Genomic DNA, 21,625 nt, shown 5'->3' with positions numbered 1-21,625 from the left:
TACTGTGACACGTTGGAACTTATGACTTTTTTTCCAGTTTCCAGTGTCGGTGTTCCTGACATCACTGTAGGCAAACTTTCCGGTTCTTTGCAGAAATCAATGATTTCCGTATAGGCATGTGGCTGGATATACCGATCCTCTTCAATTTCCTCCTCATAGTTCGGTGAGATATGGATCAGGAACAAACAGCCTTCATTAAATACTTTGGTCAGTTGCTGCACATGGGAAGTTCTATTTGTCTATATAAGCTTTCTCAGACAATGATGACCTAGTTCCTGACAGACTGACTTAGGACCTCATAGATAAGCAATGTAGGTTATTTTTCCACTGATTAAACATTTGGAATATCTCACTCTTTGAGAAACAAGTCAGCACTACTGGTTTCAAAATTGTGGCACCAGCCATACAGGCACCCCCAATAAGCTCTTTATTGAATTCTGAAAGTCCCCCCCCCCCCTTTTTTTTTTATCCAGGCTCAGGACCAGCATATAGTGATGAATCAGACTTATGGCTGGGATGTAAGTATTCATGACTGTAATTCATGTGTGTTCACAAGGCCGATTTGCCTTTTCTGGAGGACGAAAAGCCTGAGTTTCCAGGTGAAAAAAATCCCTGCCTCTGTATGAGACTGGCTAACTACCTCTCATTGAAAGAGACCAATAAAGGTTCTTCACGTCACTGACGGGAATCAAACCAAGGTCTTTCCAACCAAAGAGCTTCTTCGTCTATACTGACTGAGCTACTGAGGCTCTACTGCTGGTGAACCCCAGGGCAATTAACTACCACTTTAGCTGACCCTATATATATATATATATATATATATATATATATATTAAGCTGGGGTTTGCTGTTTCATTTTTCTGAAAATGAAAATGCTTCCTAATTTTCCTTCCTTTTCTTTTTTTGTTCTTGAATATGTCATCTACAAAGAGAAACCTTCGTAGTTGACCTCATCAAATTTTCTATGAAGAGCATGAAGAATTTCTTATGAGCATGAGAATCTCTGAATTCTTCATGCTCCTAATTTCCAACCTAGAATGACTAGTTATCTTGCAAATAAAAGCCAGAAGTAGTTTTTCTCTCATTGTTACATTTTTCACAATGACATGGTATTGACTGCCACCAAAGAGTGTAAGGAAGATAGATTTTGTACAGTGTCTCTGATTTCAAGTTACTGGTGAAGATCAAACTCAATGGTTTAACTTGGGAGAAAGGGAACAATATTTGCTGTGCTCTGTATTCAAAAAACATAAAAAGGCAATAGACCTGGTGTCATGATAAGAAATTCTGTGCTGAGGCATAAAGTTTCTCAAACTAGCAAGCAAAGTAACAGATACCTTTTCAACTCTCTTATTTGAAACACTCCTTACATTTGTATACAAACATTACAATCCCTGTGTCTTTTAGGCCATTCTACGAGCACCAACATTTTCCATTCTACCTGGTATACCACACCTCTCCCTCTTCTGTCTGATCACTCCTGTTTCCCTCATCCCAACTCTGATTGCCATTCATACCTGTCCCATCCTCACCTTTATGCATTCCATCACCTTTTCATTCTGTGCCTTCTCAAAAAAACAATAGCCTTTCTAAATTCCCAACACCTAATAAGATCCATCAACTTTCCTTCAAACCATTCCACAGATTCACAAACTGAACACCCTTTGCTTCACACAACTCAGACATCTTGCTATTCATTATCTCAGCTCTTCTTCTCAATTCACTATTGTTATACCTAGGAAACACACTAATGACTTTTCCAACAACACTGTTATTCTTTACCTCCCACATCTACTTCCTGAAGTCTCTGTCGACATTCCTTTTTTTCACTGCCTATGTTGTTTCATTAACCACTACCAGTAATTCTGATGATCGCTCTTTACTTCAATACAATGCATTAGTTATTTGTTTCAATATGTTCAACCAGGAAAGTATGTTTTGTGTAATTTATTAGTCATCACATCTCTAACGATTGAGTCCTCATACAATAATATATAATTATATTATTGTATGGGGACTCAATGGATATATGATATGTAAATCTATAAAACCAATATCTTCTATAGATGTTTAATCTCATGTTCCAAATGCTTCATTTTCACTAATTCTTGTCTACTCTTCTACTATGGTCCCAACACTAGCTCTTGCTTCGAAACTTTCTAACCAATCAATACACTTTTCACATACATTAATGTTTTCCTTATTTTCATTCACTCTAACAGTCTACAAATTTTTCACATTTTTTGGTGCATACATTGCATCCACTGTAAAAATCCAGGGCAGAACTAACACAGAACTTTACCTTTATGCTGAAGCTTTCTGTGCTGCTGATGTGTGCTTCTTTATGGACGCCATTTTCAGAAGCAGTAGGAACAAAGCAGAAGAAACAAAGTAGTAGGAGAAAGTAGCAAAAGTACAAAAAAAAAAAAAAATAGCAAAAATTCAGCATGTAAAAATGTAGCATAATTTCTGTTAAAAAGCTAGACTATAAACTATTTAGAAACATTTTTCTTAGCACTGCTCAAATATACCATTACTTTTACTTTCAACACACGTATTCATTACAGTTTTAAGTTCTAGATTTTAATATTTAAACATTTTTCATTTTTAAATTTTACAAATTTATAATGTATTTACCATTAATATCACATCATTCATTAACAAATTTATTCTCATCTTTTTAATAGTATTGTATTATTTTTACACTTTAAACTCATTTATTTATATCTCAGTTTTTATATTTTAAACTTCAATAGAGTTTCATCTTACTATTCACTAATATCATATTCTTTCATCACCATCTGCAACCTCCACTCCAAATTTCAAAGATCGTTATTGCCAAAAGTATAGTAAAGGTAGGCAATACTTATATATGATAATTTCATTACATTTTTAATTTAAAAAGAATTGCAGTCAAAAGTTCTGAACCCCAGGAAAAATAAAATTTTTCCTCGGGTTCAGTCACACAGAATATCGAGGAAAAAGATGATTACCATTTGTGTATGAAGATGGAGTAAGGTTTAATCCTGCTCAAAAATTGAGCCCCACATATATAGAGAGAATGGAAAGTTTAACACTGATGGAATTCTCTCCCCCCCCACACACACACAGTCAAAAGGTGAGTAGAAGTAAAAATTATTGTTCAATGATCCAGCAGTCTCACGGGTGAGATATGTTATTATTAAAACACTTAAGGAATTGAACAACATAGTTAAGGATATAAATTAAATTATACTTTAATAAATATTTTCCGATATTTCGGCAATGTCACATTGCCATCTTCTAAAGGAACTTACAGAAAAAAAGCATGTGCACGTAGGCACTACAAACACAGTAACTGGGAATGAAGAGATGAAGCTATTGTTCTCCTAAAAGTCCTGATGGTGCCCTCTAGTGGGCTAAGTAGGTGTTCTTGGCCGTTGGGCTGAAGGTCTGCTGATGTAAGCCTCCCAAATTTGGGGCAGTCGCATACAACCAAATTTGTTGAGGTTTGGAGAATTTCTTAGGGCTGAGGCTGATTCCATAAATAGTCTTTCGAATTTGTATTTGCTACGGTGTATTACTGTAGCTTTCTTCCACCGTATTCTGTGGCGTGTATCCAGAGCATGGTCCGCAAGACCAGAATGGCTGTACTTGTGAAAATGTGTATTAGTTGTAGTTCGATATGTATTAGCTGTAGTTAGAGAATCTGAAATTATCCAAGAGTCGCACAATATGTTGCTCCATAATCATCTAGATTATCACAATAAAATGATAAAACTTGCTGAGCTACAGGAAGATTTTCCAAGAGAGAGAGAGAGAGAGATTGAAATACCAGATCTAGGCTGCTGTGGTGTTAAAAACCCACAATAAGTGAAATGCTGATGGTACTGTTAAAGTACAGAGGCTGCCTCTCCAAAAACTCTGAGTGATCTACAAGATCACTCCAAACTGACATGAATCACTCGGGGACAGGAAAGTCAGTTTTTGTCTGACACTGAACTCCACTCAGTGACAAATAAAAACCTGCCACGAGCACAAAAGCTCTACTCTCCAGGAAGCTAGCAAACCCAATGACAAACATTATTAAATGTCATCAGTGGGAGCTACCTGTTGAGATACTGAGAGCCACCTGTAGAGAGCTAGACCTGTAGAGATACTGTAAGCTAAATCAATGCAGAAATCATATATTTCTCATATGCAACTAGCAAAATGGTGTATTATATATTTTATATATATTATATATTTTTTTTCTGAACCTTCAAGGAGTTACAAAATTTATCGCAAGAGGCCCATCTTAGATAACACAAAGTTAATCATACCACTTCTTAAATCTATTCACCATCTGAATCTGCACACCACCCTATCAGGCAATAAATTTCATGGTCCAGCCACACCCCATTCAAAAAAAAAAAAAAAGTAATTTCTTACCTTCCACTTTACCACCTTCTTTCTCAACTTCCAGGGATGGCCTCTTATCCTTATTTCTTCCCCTTGCTGTACTTTGAAAAATTTCCCCCTAGTGTTAATCCTGTAAATACCTCTGACAGTTTAAATGTCTCAGTCATGTCATGTCACCCTTCCTTTGTTCTATTCACCAAACCCTATAGTTAGCATACCCTCACTCTTTATACAATGACTTCACCACACTTTTATCTCTACTAGTCTTAGTATTAAATACTCCTTAGTATTTCAGAAATTCCTGTGAGTTAATAAATTTAGTTTAATCCTTTATCCAAGTGTGTGCAAACAAAGTTTGCACCTGAAAGTATCTTCAAGACTGGGGTAAAGGATTAAACTAAATTTATTAACTTCAAGGAATTCATTTTCCTCGAAGCCACTTTGTGTATCATTTATTTCTATGTCTATTTTTCTCTTATTTCTTTCAAGAATAACATATAGGAGGACTTTTGATACTTGACAGATGAGGCTGATTGTCCTGAACTCTTCACATCTTGTAGCTTTTGTTTTTTGGAATTGGAACAAAAATTGAGTGATTAATATCTTTGGGTAGAAATCCAGTTTCGTATATTTTATTGCATAATTTTGTTAGAAATTTCAGTCCTCTTTTATCAAGAGCCCTCAACCATTCTGCCAAGATGTTATCTATTCCTGCAGCTTTATGTGGTTTTAGTTTTCTGACGGCATTTTCAACTTCACAGAGTAAAATGGATCATCATCATCAAATTCCTGCCATGTACCCTCAAGGGGATGTACAGGCTATGATAGTACTACATGAAAAAAACTACATCATTACTAACTTCCTATCTACAATTTTCCTCCAAATCAGTCTGTTACTTGTCAAGACTCCAACATTATCAGATCTTATATTTCTATCGTCTAAGGCACTTTGTACCATATCAATCCACCTATATCTTGGTCTTCCTCTGGGTCGTTTTGCTGCCAACCTGGCAGAGAACACTTGTTTTGCTAATCTTTCCTCGCCCATTCTGTTTAAGTGACCATACCACCTGAGATTAGCTCTGCTAACGCATTCCTGGATGCTGACAATGTCAAGTTCTTTCCTAATATCCTCGTTTTTAATATGATATTGCCATTGATGCCATCTGTTCATGCCTATAATCTTTCTTAGGACTCTCATATCTGTGGTCTCTAGTCTTTGGTCAAGTGTTTTACTTCTGACCCAGCTCTCAGATCCATAAGTTAAAACTGGTTTGAACACTGTCTTGTATAGAGCTAATTTAGTGTTCCGACTAATTTCTCTCTTATTCCATATGAATTTATTCAATTGACTTCCTACCATACCAGCTTTGCTGATTCTGTTGTCTATTTCTATATTTAATTTACCATCTTCACTAAAAATCATGCCTAAGTAGCTGAAATGTTTCACTTTTTCCACAGGTTCTCCATTCACAACACAGTTGACATTTTCAATGATTCTGCCTATTTTCATTGTCTTTGTCTTTTTATTGCTGACCTTCTTACCATATCTATTACAACAACTATTCAATTTAGTTAGAGAATCTTGCAAACTTGTAGCGGTTTTATTTATTTAGAAGTATAACATCATCCGCATAAAGCAAAGAGCTGACATTAACATCTCCAATTTTGATATCATGTTTAATACCACTTTCCTTCATAATGTGATCCATATAGATAATGAATAACAGAGGGGATAATGTACATCCTTGTCTCACACCATATTTAACATTAAACCATCTTCCTGTACTTCCTTCAATTCTAACTGCTGACTTACAACTCAAATAAAGACTAAGTATTGCTTGATATAATGCTCCATTGACACCATATAACTGCAGCATATTGAATAGTCTCTCTCTTTGCACCTTGTCATATTCCTTTTCCAGATCGACAAAACTTAAATATAGATCTTTGTTATGTTCCCATGCTTTCTCAACTCTTTGTTGTAAAGTGAAGATCTGATCCTAACAGCCACTATTTGGCCTGAATCCAGCTTGTTCTTCACCAAGCTTTTCTTCCACAATTCTTCTCAACCGTTTCTCACGTATACTTGCACATATCTTGCCAGGAACACTCAGTAGGGAAATACCTCTGTAATTTTCACATTCAGTTTTATTTCCCTTTTTATATATGGGTACTATTAGAGCTCTACTCCAATCATCGGGAATTCGTCCCTCTGTCCATGCTTTCTGAACTATGCAGTGCAGCCACTGTAAGACTTTTATACCACCATACTTCAGCATTTCTGGTCGAATATCACCTACTCCTGCTGCCTTTCCACATTTCAAGCCTTTGATGGCTTTGTCTAGTTCAAGTATGGATATGTATTCCTGACTATATGCCTGTTGAGTGTTTTTTACCACTGTGATCTCACTGCTTGTTTCATTTAGCAATTTTTCAAAGTAATTACTCCATACTTCAAGATATCTTTTTCTCCTTTTTTCATGTCACTTTTATCATCTCTAACTTTTACAGCACTCTTTCCTCCATTTCTAAGCTTCTTCAACAACCTCCAGAATATCTTACTACCTTCTTGATATGTATTTTCTATGTTCTTGCCAAAGTTCTCACGTGACTTTTGTTGACTTTAAAAATGTTTACTCTTCTAATACTTAGTGACATCACGCGGCTTGTTCTATGTGTGAATGATCAATTGTTCATATTCCACCTTGTTTTTTAAAACTATTCCTATGTAGCCACTAAAGATGGTCTATAATATTCAGACCGAAATATTTGGCAAATTAAACATTATTCTTGTGTAAACGTGTATATATTTCTAATCATTATGTCACAAGTATCGTTAAAGAATCATACTACTTGAAATTACCTCTTCTCACACATTTTCCTGAATCCTAACAGTTTCAAGTTCCTTCCTGATATCTTCAGTTTAATGCAATTTTGTGATTGCTCCATTTGTTCACTTCTCTTGCCTTATATCTTGCAGAATCACATCCCCCATATACCAGTTTTTGATATCTGTTAGTCAGCCATTCTCATAGCTAGACTAATAGTTTATAATCCAACTCCATATCTTCCAGTGTATGAAACAGCCTTCCATACTGAATCATGTCAAAACCTTTAGCAAAGTCCAAAAGTATTATGATGTATCCATTCCCCTTGCCTAACTCAACTTCCACAATATTATAAAATGTGAGCAAAGTGCATTATCTTGCCAAGAAATTGTATTCTTGTTTAATTCTTTATCCAAGTGTAAGCAAAAGTTGTGCATGAAATATCATCATGCCTGGGCTACTTTTATGTAGTGACTGATGATATCACATTAATTGCCTTAGTGTCCCATAATGCAAAAACGCACATCCTTTCAGGTGTGTGTATAATGCTGTGCATTAAGGGAGGGTATTATAGAGACAATTCTATCTATCCTTCTCATCCGTCTTAGGATGGATTGAGTCTCCTCCTAGCGAAAGGTTACTGGTTTATTAATGCAGCTGGTTCACCACTCCTCTGCTGCATCCCCTTAGGGCGATATTCATGACTGTAATCCATGTGTTCATGGGGCTGGTTTGCCTGCTTGCAGGATAAAAAACCCCTGATAAACTGGGAGGAAAAAACCCCGCTGTCCATGCCCAAGACCAGCTAACTTGGCCTTGGCTGAGGAAGATCCTTGAGCTTCTCATGTCGTCAACAGGAATCAAACTTAGGACACTCCTTCTCCAGGCATATGGGGAAGGAGTGTCCTAGGACATAGAGAAAATTATCAACCATTTTTCTCCACATGCTCTTAGAAGAGAAGACCCACAAAGAATCACCATGTGTTACATTTTACATACCTGAAAGGATGTGTGTGTTTTTGCATTATAGGATACAAAGGCAATTAATGTGATATCATCAGCCTCTACATAAAAGTAGCCCAGCCATGTTCACTCACAACATTTGCTTACACTTGGATAAAGGATTAAACAAAAATTTAATTACTTGGCAAGATCATTCATTCACTTTGCTCAAATATTGTGGAGGTTCAGTTAGGCAAGGGGAATGGATACTCATAATCATAATGCTTTTGGACTTTGCTTAAGCTTTTGACAGGATTCAAAAGTCAAAACCAGATTTGTTTGACTTTTATTGAGGTCTAATCAATGGACAAGTTACTCAAACACGACCTTCCCTTACCACATGTGTTCATTGCAAAGTTTCTCTATCAACCCATTTCTCTATGCGATGTCTTACCAACTTTTTCAAAATCTTCACCGTCCCTCCAGAGATACTGATAGGTTGATAGTTAGACACATTGTTTGCACCACCACCACCATAGTGCAATGGCATTATTATGCATTCTTTCCACTCCTGCGGAATCTTCCCTGTGCTGAGACTCAAATTAGACAGCTAGGTCGAAGGAACAGCCAGTTCATCGAAACACTCCTTAATCCATGCTGATATCCTATCAGTCCTGATTGTTGAATCCTCATTCAGTTTATTCAACAGCTCTATTATCTTCATCTCATACACCTGAGTTTCTTCCTCCATCCCATTTAGAGGTGGCATTTAGCTGTATGGCATACACAGGTTGATAGTTTTTAGTAAAATGTGCACTCATTAGTTGAACAAACTCTTCTGCATCTGTGATCTGTATGCCATCTGCTGATCACAGATAAGAGTTATTCTTTCACTTTCTTTCTTTATGTTTTTTACATGTAACATATCAGTAGAATTCTTTTGGATTTTCTTTATCTTGCAGAGTCAATTTCTTCTCATATTCACACTTAGCTTTCCATATAACAGTTGTAACTCTTCTGGCCTGTGCCCTTATAATTTTCATAACTAACATCATTCTTGTGTACATGGTATTCCATCCACATAATCTTTTCTTAAGAATCTCTTGCTTAATAAGATTGTATACTCATTTTACTCCAACCATGTTTATTTTTTTAACTCTAGAAATGCATTCCAGTATTACATTATTGAGGTATTTTTAAAATACTTTCCATACACTGCTAATATATTTTTTATCTAGCAACTGATTCCACAGGATCAAACCCAGTATTATTCTCCTCAGTTGGTCATAATTTCCAGCTTTGCAGGAAATTATCTGGAGGCAGAACAGTCATTTATCTCTTAGCAGCTGTATAAATTCCATTTTCTTCTCTCCCTGCAACATTCCTCCTTCAACATATATCCCTTCATGACTGAAAATTCTGCAGATCTGGCCATCTCTCAAATTAATACCACAGGTTTGCTTTTGCAAATCAGATTCTTACAAGTTCTCTGATGATATCATCAGATTCAGCACTCTTAAACTCGGATCCTCTCCATTATCTTCCCTCCATGTGACCATGCTTCCTTCCAGTTTCTGTTTTCGTAGTTGAAGTTCTGCATAATAATTACCCATCCTACACTTTTTTGTACTAATTTGGTGATGCATGTCATCCACTTTCTTCCTTGTACCCACTAGCCTATAGTAGGAATCAGTTATTTTTCATCCCATTGGTTTGCATTTAGTCTTACACTAAGTAGCCTAAAACGAACTACTTTCTTCATATCTGTTCTCAAAATGCCATTGCTTCATTCCACTCTATATTATCATAATTAAAATCATAATGATCACCCTTTTCTTAGTAGTGAGACTGATTTAACTTTACATTTCCTTCTCATTTTCTTCCACATTAACAGGTCTATAGCCACACCCAACTAGATAATTCATTCTGTTCACCACCACCACATACTAAACTTCTCAAACCACTGCCACTGTTAATTCCTTTCGTCTCCACCTTAGTTGAAGATAACTCCTCTGTTACCATCATGGTAATAGAAGAATTATGACACAGGAGTTATAATAGAGATGAATGGGCATGAAAAACATCACATCCATCCATCCATCTCTATTTCTGCCAGAAAGTCATCCTTATCTAACCATGTCTCACTTATTCCAACAATTGTGCAAATATACTCTGTTAATGCTACAATTTCATTTCCTTTATTTTGAATATTTCTGGCATTTTTAAACATACATATTATTTTACTCTGGTTCTATAACAAGCCTCCCCAAGCCCACTCCTTAGATGTGACTCTTTCATACTCCAACAATTTTTGGGGTATGGAAGATCTATCATCACTGATCTTACCTCTCCTCAGTTGTACTGCCCATGAATACCTTTGCACACATCCCTGGTCCCAATTCTTTGTTGCACACACACACACACACACACACACACACACACACACACACACACACACACACACACACACACACACACACACACACACACACACACACACACACACACACACACAGGCATCCACTCTTTTCACACTGTATCTCTCTGTCCAGCCTGACCACTCCCTTTTTCCTGTTTGTCTTGTGTTCCTTTTCTCTCTCTCATTTTCTTCACTCATGCCACTCGTCTCTACATTCAGAAGCTCTACTTTTCTACTTACCTGCTGTTTCACGTCACCTCTTGCTTCCTCAGGTCTTCCATTCACTTCAGCCATGACTCTCTCTCTCTCTCTCTCTCTCTCTCTCTCTCTCTCTCTCTTGTAGCAACAGTTTCTCCAGCTGACTCATACCAAGTCCATCTAAATGTAGCCCATCTCTTTGATGCAGCTGCATCCATCTCTCAAATTCATCCCATACATCCACAAAATGAGTTTCTTTCTCTTCACACATCTCAGCTAGCATCCCATTCATAGTCCTTGCTCACCATCTCACCTCATCATTGTCACACCTGGGCAACATGCTGACTACTTTTCCTACCACACTATTATTTTTTACTCTCCTCAGCAAACTCCTGATATACATCTTTACATTCTCCTTGTTTACATCCAGATCACTCATGCCTACAACCACTACCAACTCTCTTGCTCACTTCTTCCTCATATCTAGTGCATCAGTCACTCACTCTGGTCAGTCTACCCCCTGGAAAGCAAACATGCACTTTCTCATTTACCACACCTCTAATAATCAAATCCCCATACATGGTTACTTTTGAATCATTGGACACCTCTTTCACACTGCCATCTTTTATTCCAGCTATCCTCTCCTTTCCATGTAAAAAGGCTGAAATAATCTCCTCACTCTGCAATTTCTCATCTTTGCCAACTCCACTTTCGTATCCTGAGTTATTTTCTCATTGATCTTCGCTATTTCTACTAGATCAATCGCACTTGTTATCTTACAGTTTGTCAGTTTAACTTTCGCATGCACTATCTTGCCACTGCTTTCAGTTACCTCATTTATACTGTTGGAAGTTTTTTCCACTTGATTAGACTATAATAAATTTAGTTTAATCCTTTATTCAAGTGTAAGCAAACAAAGTTTGCACCTGAAGTATCTTCAGGACTGAGGCAACTCATGGTAAAGGTGGACCAACAACCAGCTCACCCACCACCACAAGCTCTCATCACTCCTTGTCTTAGTATCTCCCATAATGCAAAGCACATCTCCTTGCAGACATGTATAATGCTTTGAAGGGCTACTAAGGGAAGGGTCACTCCCCAGACCAGTTTCAACCTTTTTGAATGTTCAAGTACAGGTCAAACTCCAAAAACTCAGCGTTGTTCCCCTCAGTAACAGGCTCACCCTGCCACTGAGAAGAACTCTCAGTGTTGGCTCTACCCCATGGCAGGCTCACCCACCACTGAGCAGAGCCACTCATTTGCTCATATGTCATCTGAGGGGTAACAGCAACAGCCGTGCCTCAGTTAACTTCATGGGCTACACCATTGACATTCATCACCCAAGCTTCCAACTGATTTCGACCTTTATTGAGGTCTCATCAGCGGGAGGCAGACCCAGAGGTTGTGATACCAAGGTGGCAGCAATGGAGAATTCATATTTACCTATACAAGTTGCCAAAAGGTGTCTCGCTTTATTATTAAATTACTCAGGATTTAGAGAAAGATGTTGGAAGTTTTTTTTTCCCACTTGGTTGGACTATAATAAATTTAGTTTAATTCTTTATCCAAGTGTAAGCAAACAAAGTTTGCACCTGAAGTACTAAGACAAGGAGTAATGAGAGCTTGGTTCACCTTTACCACGAGTTGCCTCAGTCCTGAAGATACTTCAGGTGCAAACTTTGTTTGCTTACACTTGAATAAAGGATTAAACTAAATTTATTGTATCATTTATACTCTCTTTCACATTTATTTCACCATTGTTTAATCCTGGAACTCCATCCACTCCAATACTTTTAGTTTGATGGCTTTCAGTGATGAGAACTTGGTCCTCCTTTAACGAGTTGCCTCAGTCCAGAAAATACTTCATGCACAAACTTTGTTTACTTACTTGGGTTAGTCCCAAGGGGTGGAAAGAGGGGAAAATAGTTCCACTGTATAAAGGAGGTTCCAAGACTGCTGTTGGAAATTACCGTCCGATCAGCATATCTGGAATTGTTGTCAAGGTCTTGAAGAAAATAGTCAAGAGGAAAATATAAGATTGGATAGATGAAAATGGGATACTGTATAGGGGACAGCATGGTTTTGTGAAGGGTAGATCATGCCTCAGTAACTTGCTCATGTTCTGTAACACAGTGACGGCTGAACTGGATAAGGGTAACATGTTTACAGTGATTCTACTGGACTTTGCTAAGGCCTTTGAGAGGATACCACATGGAATTCTAATCAGTAAACTGCAGCATATGGGGATGGATATAGGGTTGGTGAGATGGAGAGGAGGATGGTTGATGGAGAGATATCAGAGAGTGATTTATTCAGGAGTAGAGTCCAAAAGATGGCCTGTGACTAGTGGTGTGCCACGGGGTTCTGTTCTTGGACCATTACTGTTCAATTCGTTCATTAACGATATAGGAAAGGATCTGAGAGGAACTGTTGATTTGTTTGCTGATGATGCAAAGTTGGGTAGGGCAATAGTGAATGCAGAAGATGTCAAATTTTGCAGGATGATTTGGATAGATTGGAGGTCTGGGCTAGGAGAATGGATGTCAATTTAATGTGGCAAAATGTAAGGTTATGCATTGTGGGGTGAAAATATTAGCAGCAGTATATCACATTGGTGGAACTGTACTCTAGGAGATTGACGAGGCCAGGGATTTGGGAGTATTGGTGGATAGAGAGTTCAAGTTTAGGGGACACATCGCAAAAGTGGTAAAATCAGCTCATCAAATCACTTGGTAGCTGAAAAACACTTTAATGAGCAGAGACAAACAGGTTATCGTTCTTCTGTATTGAGCCTTGATAAGACCCCATCTAGACTACTGTGCCCAGATATGGGTGTTAGGGTTTCTTCTTGATTGGGAGGAAGTGAAGAGGATCCAGAGACGAGTGACCAAGATGATAGCAGGACTATGGAATGAACCTTATGAGAACAGGCTGAAGATTAGTGGGCTGCAGAAATTGGTTGATAGGCAGAAAAATGATGATATGATTGAGACATTCAAATTACTGAAGGGTTTCTATAAGATTAATTCAGAAGATATTTTTGAGAATAGGACTGGTAGTGGGAGGACTAGGGGGGCCATCCATGGATGCTTGGTAAGAGTGTGGTTAGCAAGGGTGTTAGAGCTAGGTTTTTTACTTGGAGAGTGGTAAATGAGTGGAATAAGCTGCCAGAGTCTGTTGTGAGTGCCATGACTGTAAATGAGTTCAAGGCAAAGTATGATAGATACTGTGTGAATGTTGAATAGTTGTTCTTGACATGATGTTGGGTCTCCCTCGATGAGTCTAAGGACTCCTTGGAGCAGCCCGTATTATTAATAATAATAATAATAATAACTCCTCCCATAGTGTATGCAACGTCACATCGATGTTTCCCAAACCTCAAGACCTTACATTTTGCTGCATTAAACCGACACCCCCATTCATTTGCCCATCTATATAGCTTATTCAAATCCTCTTGCAGGGCTACCACATCTGCACTATTACTAAAAATCCTTCCCAGCTTCGCATCATCCACAAACAACTGAATATCCTCTTGCAATCCACTGTCAGTGTCACTGATATAAAGGTTAAACAATATAGGTCCCACTACTGAGCCCTGTGGGTCTCCACTTGCAACCTTCTGTCTCCTTGAAACTGCCCCACCATGCACAACTCTCTGATGCATATCAGACAGTCAATCCAAAATCCGGTTGACCAATCTGACATCCAGACCAATGTACTGCAACTTAAATATCAGCTTATCATGTGGCACCATGTCAGATGCCTTCGTTAAGTCTAAGAAAATGGCAGTATATGCCTTTCCCTCATCTAATGCTCTTCTAACTTTATCTTAAAAGGCCAGCATATTGCTAAAACAAGAGTGTCCCCTTCACAAATCCATGTTGACTCTCATAGATAACGTTACTCTCATGTGCCCAATGTTGTATGCGGTCCCTCACTGAAGTAGTTGTTAAGATCAGTAGATCTTAACAACTACTGATGACACACAAACTGGCATATAATTAGACACTTCCAGTGTGCTACCGCCCTTATACAATGGCACTATCTTACCTTTCTTCCATTCTATGGGCACCTTTCCCGCAGCCAGACTTTCATTGAAAAGCCTGGTCAAAGGTACTGTCAGTTCCCTAGCACAATTCTCTCAAAACGCGTGGTGAAATACCATACAGTCCCACAGCTTTACCGACATCCAGCGTGCTCAGTATTTGAAACACACCCTCCTCCTCGAACCTGCCCTATCCCTCTAGTATTAAAACTGACTCCTCCAGGATGAAATACTCCAATAAAGTGTTCATTGAACATTTCCACTATATCCTCTGCAACAGTCACTCTATTCCCATTTTTATGTCACAATATCATTCTTCCACAGTCATTTCTCCTCCTACTGGCCACATATCTAAAAAATTCCCTAGGATTTTCTTTGGATCTTAGGACCAATCTCTTCTCATATTCCAGTTTCGTCTTCCTTACCATACTAGTCACTCTTCTGGCGTGTGTCTTATATTCTTCATGCATCTTCTCTTCACCTTTATCCTTATATCTCTTCCATAGCCTCTTTTTCACATGCAATTCCTGTTTAATATTGTTTGTCATCCACTTTACTCAAAATTGTGTCCTCTTGTTCACTCGTGGTATATACAACTTACCATTGCTGCTAACAAATATTCTTTCATATTTCCCACGCACTAATGATATAAAGCATCTAATCCCTCTACTGGCCACATAGCTAAAAAATTCCCTATGTTTGTTGATATGTTCAGAAAAGTCTGGTGAAAGAGGTTAAACAAATAACAAGTCTTCTTCTGTGGTTTGTATATTTAAGCTATACCAGTATCTTGTAGTTGTCCGATAGCATTTCACAGTAGATTATAGTAAAGTGGTATGACTTCTGCTGTTTAACCACTGTGACAGTTACCTCCAAACAAAGGTGGAGTAAACCCTGATAGTACAGGGTTTCCTTCACAAGAGTCCTTCATAAAAGTCATTTTGTCATAGAACATTTTTATAAAGAAATGTGTGAAACATTACTCCATTGTCCTAAGTTAAACAGATCCACTAGTCCACAACTATCCCCTTTATGGGAGATAGTACATTTAAAATATTTTAAATTATAATTTTTTAATATTTTTCTTTATGTGATTTCCCCATCACGAAAGGTTGTAAGCCTATAGTACGTTAGTACTGTGAGATTGGATTTTTTTATTCTATTTTTATTAAATTTTATAATTTTTTTGTATATTTTATTTATTTTTTACTTAATCTGGTAAACCTGTTCCAGAGACCAAATTTGGAGCTTTTTCAAGCCAATTCAGACCTCAAATAAGCAAGGCCGTGGTTTTGCACTAGGCAGTGAAATTCATTTCTCACCTAAAGACAATCACAAACATCCATGACCATGGTGGGATATGAATCCCCAACATGTTGGTTGGAGAGCAGATACAATAACTGCTCAGTCAACCAAGCTGGCAATTATTATTATTAGTTAGTTATTCATTGTTTTAGTTATCTTACATTAGCTACTAATGTAGCACGTTTTAGAATTGTGTGTTATTGTTTGATTGCTGTTCTGTAATTTTGTACTGAAGATACCTCAGAAACTTAGGTGAAAACTGTACAAATAAATAAGTTTTAATGTGAGTTATCCTCTGTTTTTATAGTTTGTTATTATTATACCAACTCATGGTATTCCAATACTGAAACAGATAGAACTGTAGAAGTATCTGATTACTGGGTCAAAGACTGATTACTGTTGGTAAGGGGTTGCTATAGGATCAATGGTGGAGAAGTTCTACAGCGAATAGTGGGAGATCAGGGGAGAACCAGAGGTCATCCCTGGAAACTGTATAAAGAGGGTGTGAGTAGGGGAGTGAGAGGCAGGTTTTTTTCGTGCAGAGTTGTGAATGATTGGAATGCCTTGCCTGAGAGTGTGTTGTCTGCAAGGAGTTTGAATGTGTTTAAGACCCAGTATGATGAGATGTGTGTGAGATAAAAGGACCTCCTAGATGAGTCTTTGACTCCATGAGGTCTTGTTTAATAATAATAATAATAATAAGACATGGGTAGAGGTTTGATGTTAGTGCTTTTCAGATAACTTGTAGAGTATTGACCAAATACTTAACTTTCAGAATAGGCAAGATAAAACTTTCCTGAGCTGTAGGTAGAAATAAAAGATCTTAATCAATTTCCTGTCTTTGGAAGTTCCAAAAGTAGGTTAAAATTCTTTTATACATTTCTGTTTCCTGTTTTTGCCAATGTCTGTGATGTTGACAATGATTGTACTGTATTGGGGGGGGGGGTGGATTATTGGCTCTAGAGGATGTAGGTTCCATTTTCCATGGTCTGAGATATTCTCAGTTTTCATTTGTATTTGTATGTATTTGAACCTAATGTACTACTAACATTTCTATAGAACCTTCTGCTGGTGTAAGCTTGAAAGGCAGATTTGTAGAGTTGAATGTTCTGAAGATTGTAAGTTTTGTTTTTTCGAAGTTAACACACAGGCTGCTGACATTACTGAATTCTTCTGCTGGTCTGAAGAAACAGCATACAAAACCTTAGTCTCTTAATGTTAATGTGATGTCATCTGAATATATAATGGTTTTAATAGAGTATGACACCAGAGGAGGACAGAATAATCTACTATCCCTCTAATAGCAGATTATTACTGAACCTTCTGATCAGACAGGAATCCACTGAGTAAACATTTGTTACTGCTCTTTTGTAGATCTTGGTTATGACCTCAGTAAGTAGAGGTACTATATTATGACATGTCTTTAAGATGTATTGAAGTTATTTCAATACATCTTAAAGATGTATTGCAACAATCTCTTTTGCAACACATACTTGTGTTGCAAAAGAGATTTAAACAAAAGTGTTTTTTAATTCTGTTGACAGTAATGTGCAAGGAAGCTGTTACTGGTTTACTAGATGCATCATGGCTTTGAAGTAATTAATTGAAGTCAATTGTTCTGCCTGGAAAACTGTAGATTTGCATACTTTGAATCAGTTCTTTTAAATGGATTTTAATTCTGGTGTTTATGATCTTCATAAGAATTTTATAGTCAGTTAGGGCTATATGTCTTCAGATTGTAATCAATAAGTCCTTACCCATTTTAGGAATAAGTACAGTGTAGCTTTCTATTAATCTTGCTGGAATGTATCCATGTGTTGGGATATTATTGAAAAGTGCAACGATGACCAGGAGTTGAAACTTCGAGATTAATATGGTAGACTTTGAATCCCAGCCCATCAAGACCCAGAGCTTTTTTTTTTTTACATGTTTAAAAAGCAGTTGTTATTTCTTTCAGTGTTATGAATCTATCCTGCAGATTAGGACTGATGTTCTGCAAGAGAACTTGAGTGGGTCAATTATTGTTTTTCAGAGGAGTGGGAAAGCTGTTTGTAGTGCACATGAAAAGCCTTTAATATGTATTTGTTGTTTGTAAGGTCTTGATTTCCTTATTACTTTTTCTTCTTGAGATTTTGCTATCTGTCTACTGTAGAAGGTAACAGCAGAATAGATAGCTGCAGCTCTCAAATTATTATTATTATTATTATTATTATCATCATGGGCAACTCCAAGGAGTCCTTAGACTCATTGAGGGAGGCCCTAAACATCATGTCAAGAACTATTCAGCAATTGCATAGTATCTATCATACTTTGCTTTGAACTCATTCACAGTCATGGCACCTACAAAACAGACTCTGTCAACTTATTTCACTTGTTCACCACTCTCCAAGTAAAAATCCTAGTTCTAACACCCTTACTAACTACACAAATGTAATAATAATAAAAATGAAATAATTAAACAATTCCTGAATATGTCTCTGTGATAAATGCAGTCTGATTTTAAAGTTATCTTTGACTTTCCTTTCTTTTCTACTTCTATTTCTGCATTGATCTCCCTTATAATGCCCCTCCCATTTGCTCTCATATGCATCTTTATCCATTGATGAACCAGCATAGGAAACTATGTTGGTTCATCAATGTTTCACATAGATGTTGCCTTTGTTTGTAGGCCAGTTCTTTCCTACATTGAATGAAATTCTGCTTAATTGTTGTTTTACATGGAACTCCACTCCCCAGGTAGTGGAGTTCCATGCAGTGTATAAGTTATCCAGTTAAGCTTTGAAAAGCTCAAGGACCTTGCATCCTTTAGAGGCCTAAGCTATTTGCCACCTCCTTTAATATCCTGATTGATTAGGACAAGTTTGTGGTCAGTGAAGTTGGTTCCCTTGGAACAATTACAGCACAAATAGAAATAATTAAACAATTTCTGAATAATTCCTGAATAAAACAATTCCCTTTGTCTCTGTGACAAAGACAAATTATTGAAATGATTAAACCTACTATTTAATTATTTCCTTTTGTGCTGTAATTATTCCCTTAAACTATAGTGTATATAGTACCTAAACCTAAATACTCGCATTTAACATCATTCTGCAGGTTAGTGGATATATATATAACCCTGGTCAGGGCAGGTTTGTGCTAGTCATAACCAGGTGACTTCTCTGTAACTAGGATTTATATTTCTGCAGCAGATGCTTAGTTTTGAATATGACAAGATCAGAGGAAGTTCCTGTGTGAGAACTTACTCTGATCTTGTCATATAAGGTTCTATACAATTCTATTCCATAATAATATCAGAGGTGCCATGCAGATAGGATTCTTTAGATGAGATGAAGGGTATTCAATCTCTTGGATTATTGGGTGAGTAATCCCCCCCCCCCCCATGAAATGAATAGTTTTCACTCGTCCATCTTCAATCAGTAGCTAATATACATTATTCTGCATCTTTCTGTATGTTGTAAAGGTACCTAGAATTGGAAGATGAATTAATATGGCAAACCCCCCCCTCCCCCTTGCACTATTCTGTCTGAAGGACCAAAAGGAAGTTAACATAATTTTTTTTGAATAAGTGTTGACATCTTGGCAGCAGAAAAAATTAGGTTCTTGAATGAAAAGGAAGTTAATGTTGTGACATAGCATTAGCCTTCAAATGTAGCACTGTTTTAACCTGGATTTAAATCCTCTAATATTAAAAGTTGCAGTGTTGACCAATATAAACCTGTTTTTATTAGCAATCTCCTGTATAGTTTTGTGTAAAGTAGCTGTATCTTTGTTGGTCATCTTTTTGTTGATATTTTTAAAAGTGATCTGAAAATCTGTTATGTGGAAGTTTGAGGTTTTGAATCCTACCCTTCTATTAGACAAAATTGCATATCTCTTACTTCTTCCTTACCTTAAGGTGACTATTTTCTGAACAATAAATTCTTCATTAACCAGTTCTTTCTTTCTTTCTTTCTTTTTTTCACTACGCGTTATTCCCACTTCCTATGGGGTCCGTGTGTTACTTAGATGCGACTACTTGTTAGTACCACTCCCAGCCAACCAGTCGCCTAGTTTGCCGCTAGGGGGGATATATTTTTGGCTGTAGAGGAGTATGTTCACGAGGCCAGTTTGCCTGCTTGCGGGATGAAAAATGCCAGATAAACTGGCGGAAACAACCCTACTGCCTGCGCCCAAGACCGGCTAACTTAGCTATGCCTGAGGAAGATCCTCAAGTTCCTCACATCTTCGACAGGAATCGAACCTGGGACACTCCTTTCCCAGGCATATGGTTGCGAAGCTGTTCATGAAGTCCATTACTTCTGGTTTGTTTCATTTTTCTTTAACTCTTCCTAGCTAACTGCACGGACTTCATTAACCAGTTCTTTAATAAGGATAAATTCTGAGATTTTTATGTTCTTAATAGGGCAGTACACAGTTCTCAGGATTTGTATGACTTTTTTTTTTATGTGGTTCCCACCAACAAAAGGTTATTATTAAACTTATAATTCATTTGTACAATGGGTGGATTAAGGATTTTTTTTTCCACTTTATCAGTTACAATATATACCAGTTTTATATATTTAATTTAATACCTGCTTGACTTAATTTAATACCTTAATTTAATACTATTATTGATCTTTTTAATATCGGAAGACTTGTTGAATTGTAAGTTGGTTTTTTTCCCCACTTCATCAGCTCTTTTGCAGAGCTGTTCATGAAGTCCATTACTTCTGGTTTGTTTCATTTTTCTTTAACTCTTCCTAGCTTGGTTTTAATTAGCTCTCAGATGAGCTGCAGATGCTTGTATTATTCCTTGCTTTTCTCGATCATCTGGGAAGGATGCCTCTTCTGTAATTAAAAATGTCTGTTAGGTGGGTTCGTATTCAGGGGATTTCTTTTTTTTTCTTCTTCTCGATGTTGCCTAAGGAAGTCATCTGAAAATTCTTCTTTTTTTTCAGTTGTCTTTCTAACTCCAGAAACTGACTGCATTCATGTGAGGATTGCATTCATGTCTGCTATAGAAATCGTTTCAAAAGAACTGCAACATTTTTTGTATACTGATAATCAGCTGTAAAATTTAACATGAAGATGGATGGGATGTTGGCTTTAAAGTTTGAGGAATAGATGGAAAAGAGGAGTAATGATAGATAGAATTTATTAAGGGAATATGATAGTATTGATAGTAGTGAGATATGGCCATTGGGGTAGAACTTGGGGTCATCCCTGAAAACTGAGGATGTAGTTAGGAATCGTGGTGTGTGTGTGTGTGTGTGTGTGTGTTTCAGAATAGGTTATACATTCAAAGAGAGAGAGAGAGCGAGGGAGAGATGTCATAGGTATTTAGGCATGAGTGACTAAAAAGAAAGTCCTCAGTGAATTCTTAAGAGCTCCACAGCTTGGTTTGTCTCAAAAGAAGCCCTTTTGGTTGGAAAGATGATGATGATTTATCCCTTCAGTCGTTTTTTCCGACTGTAGGCGACTTTGTAGGCAAGTGTTCTTGCCCACAAAGTGTTCCCAGTGAGA

At 37.3% G+C, this 21,625-nt stretch overlaps 1 protein-coding gene across 1 annotated transcript in view; it reads left to right on the top strand.

The window, feature by feature from the left end:
• The window catches only part of LOC150108907 (muscle calcium channel subunit alpha-1-like), a 1,617,925-nt gene that overhangs the window by 288,682 nt on the left and 1,307,618 nt on the right, over nt 1–21,625 (top strand). The gene's annotated exons all lie outside the window — the stretch shown is intronic.

Source organism: Typopeltis vanoorti, chromosome 2 (assembly GCF_054136105.1).
Source record: "Typopeltis vanoorti isolate ZY-2024b chromosome 2, IOZ_Tvanoo_1.0, whole genome shotgun sequence".
Lineage (NCBI taxonomy): Eukaryota > Metazoa > Arthropoda > Arachnida > Uropygi > Thelyphonidae > Typopeltis > Typopeltis vanoorti.
This window is presented reverse-complemented; position numbering and strand designations above follow the sequence as displayed.